The following is a 5,716-nucleotide window of genomic DNA, read 5'->3' on the forward strand; positions in this document are numbered from 1 at the left end:
ATATATATATATATATATATATATATACATACATATACACACACACACATCACTGCTACCACAACAGGCTACCCAACATTAACCAGTACATTTAGATGCCACTTACAACATACACTGCAATTCAAACATCACAAGACATCTCATCACTAAACAAGGTAAACAATGAAGTGTGTTTTTGTTGTTGACTGGACACATATTGAGAAGGATAACATGTAAGGGTAGCAATACGTACTGGATAAATATCTTCACTATAACAAGACAGGTTGTACGATGTAGATCATGATACTGGGATGTAAGCCAGTCCATATCATAGCTATATGTCTGCGTCATGAAGATACAGAAAAGTATGATAGTCAAGGGCTTTAATATGTATTAAATTATAAAGGAAGCATCAAATGAAATTGCAGGGAGTTTAAGGTGTAACATAACTGCAGCATTTTCTTGTAGATATATTAGCTTTATAGAGTTCAGCAGACCTATTCATCTTTTGAAATGACAGGGATTGGTTTACCTGCTTTGGCATCACGCAATATACATAAAATCTGAAAAGAAAAAGTAAATAAATAGATAATACTCTAAAAATTTATAATAAATTAGTATATATGTATGTGTGTGTGTGTGTGTCTTTGTGTCTGTGTTTGTATCCCACCATCGTTTGACAACTGATATTAGTGTGTTTCCATCCCTGTAACTTAGCGGTTTGGCAAAAGAAACTGATAGAATAAGTACTAGGCTTACAAAGAATAAGTCCTTTAAGGTGAATGAATTAACCCCAGTACTTATTTTTAAAGCGTGGTACTTATTCTGTTGATCACTTTTGCCAAACTGCCAAGTTACAGGGAAATAAACAAACAAACAATGATTGTCAAAAGCTGGTGGGACAAACAAACACACAAAGACAAACATATGTATGTATGTACGTTTGTGTGTGTGTGTATGTATGTGTGTGTGTATGTATGTATGTATGCGTGCATGTATGCATGCATGCATGTATGTATGTATGTATGTATGTTTGTGTGTATGTATGTGTGTGTATGTATGTATGCGTGCATGTATGTATGCATGCATGTATGTATGTTTGTGTGTGTGTGTATGTATGTGTGTGTATGTATGTATGCATGCATGTATGTATGCATGCATGTATGTATGTATGTATGTATGTATGTATCTATCTATCTATCTATCTATTTATCTATCTATCTATCTATATTTATTATTCTTATATAAGAATGCTGTTGATAGTGACTTCAAAGATTTGGTCAGTTAGGCCATAGTTAGACTGCAGTTAGTCTCTGTTGAGTCTATAAACAAACACCAAATGAACTCTACTGTTTACAAAGTTCTACATGCATGAATACATTCTAAACAATAACATACCCCAAATTTAATCAATCAAAATTTTTCCAAGACACCCCTCCCATAACAACCAATTACAAAAGCCTAATTACCACCCCACTCAAACCCACATAACCAAAGATGATTTCAACTCAACAGAGACTTCATAAAAGCAAGACTGCACCACAGTCTGACAATGGCTTAGCTGGCTGAAAGTTTTAAGTCACTGTCAACAACATTTTTGTATAAGAATAATAAATTTGTACTCTACAAAAGTATTGAGTAACCCATCAGATTGATTAAAGATAAGTTCACTGCCATCAATTCGTTGCAGGAGAGTTTACTACCATCAATTCACCGTGAATGAAGTTCACTGTGAGGATAGTTCACTACAAGGAAAGTTTACCAAGAAAAATATATCCATAGCATCTCACCATTAATAGTTAAAAACTATTTTATTGAAAGAAAAAAATGAAAGTAATGGAGATCAATATGGGAAATCAGTGAACACTCCTTACAGTGAACATTCCTTATAGTGAACATTCCTTACAGTGAACATTCCTTACAGTGAACATTCCTTACAGTGAACTTTCTCTGTGGTGAATAAATGACGGACATGCATCAGATTAATGTAAAATTGTTTTTATTATAACTGAACATAAAAAGAAACATCAATACACACACACACACGATTTTAAACTTGGGTATACACCTTGTAGTATACCATTTAAAGCCTGTTCACTGCCTTTGACTACCTGATGAGTTGTTGTACCTGTAATTCAAAGGGCCAGCCTTGTTACATTCTGTGTCATGTTGAATTTCCCTGAGACCTATGTTAAGGGTAAATATGTTTGTGGAGTGCTCAGCTACTTGCATGCTAATTTCACAAGCAGGCTGTTCCTTTGATTGGATCAACTGGCACACTCATTGTAATAACTGACAGAGTGCTGTATAGTAGTACTGGAACAACTATGATATTTAATTTCACAGTGAAAAAGGGTTAAATACTGTGACAATGTCTTCAAAATAAAATATCTCTGTTTAGTATCTACATCTAAGTTCTTTTTATTTAATCCTTTAGTGCTCATATTACTCATATTACTTCATATTACTCAAATGTAGTAATTAACTATTCACACTATTTTGAATAAATTATGCACTATCTTGTAGCTTTGAGATTTTGATAATGTAATTGTTTATTCTTGGAATGACATTGTAGGGTAGGTGTGACATGGCAGATCTGGCCAGTTTGAATATAAAACAGGTAGAATATTTGGGTTGGATATGGTTGGATTAAATGCTAAAGGGTCAAATGTGCAAATAAATTTATAGAAACAAATGCAAAGATAAATATCATGAGTTATTTTTTTTCATTTTTTATATATAAAAAATCGAAGGGAAATGCACATTTGAAATAAGGAATAATTAAAGGTTAAATGAAATGGAAAATATTTACCTGTTCATGGACAGCATTAGAACCAGACTCAAGTCGAGAGTGAATAAACTGACCATTGACAGAAACTTCAAAGGCACCTAATATATGAGATGGGTTCAATTAGAGATGTTTGCAAGCGTTGAATGCAAAAATATTTCCTACACTATAACATTAGGCAACAGAATTTTGAAAAACCTATAAATTATGAAATCTTGCTTCCAGTAAAGTTAAAAATACAACCCCCACCCCCAAAAAAAAAACTTACATTGTAAAGTCCATGACAATTTTAGTTTAAATATAAAATAATTTTGTTATTTTGGTGACAAAAGAACTTAGTTATGAATAACCGCTGCCTGACTGGTCACGTGCCGGTGGCATGTGAAAAGCACCATTCGAACATGATTGTTGTCAATGCCACCTGACTGGCTCCCATGCCAGTGGCACGTAAAAAAAGCACCCACTACTCTCTCGGAGTGGTTGGCATTAGGAAGGTCATCCTGAAACTTTGCCAGATTGGATTGGAGCCTGGTGCAGCCTTCTGACTTGCCATCCCTCAGTCAACTGTCCAACCCATGCCAGCATGGAAAGCAGACATTAAACGACGACGACGATGACAATGATATATATATGTATATATACATACATTGATATATGGACAATACGAGAGGGTACCCAAAAGTAACTGGAAAGGTTCTCTGTGGGACAAGACCATTGTCATTAAGGCTTCCTTTACTAGAAGCCACTTGATGCGACCCTCAGGCATCAGTCTGCTGACCAGCAGCATCATGTACAGCCATATAGTGCATCTTTGTTTTGCAGTGCTTCTCCTCTGTTTGTCAATTTTTGTGATGGCTGAAACAAAGGAGCAGTGTGCTTCCATGAAATTCTGTTTTCTATTGAAGAAAATGGTTGCTGAAACAATTGTCATGCTTCAAACAACTTACAAAGATACTGCCATGAACGAAACACAAGGTTATGAGTGGTTTTCACACTTTAGGAATGGTCAGTTGTTGCTTGAAGACCGACCTCGTTCAGGGCAACTGTCAACCTCCCGAATGAATGAAAACATCATGAAAATTCATGAACTGATCTTGGAGGACCATCACTGAACAATTGACAAACTTGTTGATATGACTTGTGTGTCCTAGAGTGCCTGCCAACGAATTTTGAGTGAGGAATTGTGAATGAAAAAGAGGTGCAGCAAAATGTGTGCCTCGCTTGCTCACAGAAGATCAAAAGCAGTTATGACTGAATGCATGTTCTGAACTGAAAGAACAATTGGAGTTGATCAGGACTTTTTTTTCGAAGGCCATCACTGGTAATGCTATGGAATTTTTAGATGTGGAAGAGGTGAAAGAAAAAATAACAGAGGCGTTAATAGGCATCACTTCTGACCCTTTGCAGAGGCCTGGCAAGGAGCCTTCTGGCAAGGAGCCTTCTGGCAGCAGTCCTCTCCAACCAGGGATTGACTACAATCTCCTGTAGCTTTACATGGCCATCTGAATTAAGTCTAAGGCCCTGTTTAGGGTTGTGGGGTGGCATCCCATCACCATCAAAAGAGACACCCATAGACCATTACAGTTTGGAGGAACTTTGTTTTCATGATACAGGGATCACCTCTTACAACCTCCACAATGTTCACGAAGCATTAAGTAGTAGTCATGATATCAGCATTTTGATATCTGGCACAAATCATCATAATACAGGGAACTCTTTTCCAATTTTCAGATGGCTTCCAGTCCTCTATGTCAGGTAACTTTTTCTCAACTACAACTTTAATCTTTAAGCTCTCCAATGCCATTGACTGTTCACCAATACATCAAGCTTTTCCTGAAGAAAGGAGGCATAAAAATCATCAAATTTATCCCAAAGATCCTATACATATATGCATACATACATACATACATACATACATACATATATACATATATATATATATATATATATATATATATATATATATATATATATACACATACACACACATATATATATGTATATGATGGGCTTCTTTAGGTTTTCATGTACAAAATCCGTTCTTAAGGCTTTGGTTGGCCCAGGGCTATAGTTGAAGACACTTGCTAAGGTACCATGCAGTAGGACTCAACCCAAGTTCACATGATTGGGAAGCAAGTTTCTTAATCACACCGTCATGCCTATGGTACCACAAAAAGTAGATTTGCTATACCAGTCTTCATTCCTATCAAACCTACTTTTAATCATCATTGCATCTCTTGCTAAATAAACTATCCACCAGGTTTTACATGCAATATTTCATCCTAAAGATCGTTGTTCTAAAAAATACTTCTGTTACATTGTTGAAAAAATGAAGTAACCTCCAACTGTGTTATGTGTCTATTTAGCCAACTGATCTGAGAGACAAATGTGTAATACTTATATAATAATAAAACAAATCTCACCAAAAGTCTTGCTAATAATGTCTACAACTTTAGCTTCAGGAAACTCATTCTGGATGTCTTTACGGAGTGAATTCATCTTGTTCCATCCACCTCAGGCATCACTATAAAACAAAATCATACACTGTCTGTTAATAATTACATTTTAGTGAGAAAAATAGCTAGAGATGATAATAAAAAATAAACTGAAATGTCAAGTTAATCAAAATGGGAGTGTTCACTGTTCTTAATTGGTGTTGATTTTTATAAATACCAACATCTAAGAAAAAAAAATTCCCAACACCTTAATAACCATTATAAATATAAGGAACTTGGGATCTTTTTTAAAACGGGGGCCACATTTTTCATTAACGAAACACTTTGAAACTTGGAACACTGGTAGAATGTGTCACATAAAACATCTTTTTCTCTTAGTCTTCTTAAAAAAAAAAGAAATCCATAAGTTATTCCATGTTAAAGTTGTCGTATTTCTGTAATTTCAACCAATCACTGACGTCCATTCAGCCGATATACATTAAGTGCCGACTAC

The 5,716-nt window shown here is 35.2% G+C and overlaps 1 long non-coding RNA gene across 3 annotated transcripts in view; it reads right to left on the reverse strand.

Annotated features, from left to right (window-relative positions):
* Window positions 1–9: 9 nt before the first annotated feature.
* Window positions 10–5,716, reverse strand: part of LOC106877869 (uncharacterized) — a 10,547-nt gene continuing 4,840 nt past the window's right edge. For all 3 annotated transcript variants that reach the window (XR_001410426.2, XR_001410427.2, XR_008266086.1), the window contains 3 exons: window positions 5,191–5,291; window positions 2,792–2,868; window positions 10–542 (listed from right to left, as the gene is read on the reverse strand). This is a non-coding gene — a long non-coding RNA (uncharacterized LOC106877869). The remainder of the gene's footprint in view (window positions 543–2,791; window positions 2,869–5,190; window positions 5,292–5,716) is intronic.

The sequence above is a fragment of the Octopus bimaculoides genome, chromosome 18 (assembly GCF_001194135.2).
Source record: "Octopus bimaculoides isolate UCB-OBI-ISO-001 chromosome 18, ASM119413v2, whole genome shotgun sequence".
Taxonomy (NCBI): Eukaryota; Metazoa; Mollusca; class Cephalopoda; order Octopoda; family Octopodidae; genus Octopus; species Octopus bimaculoides.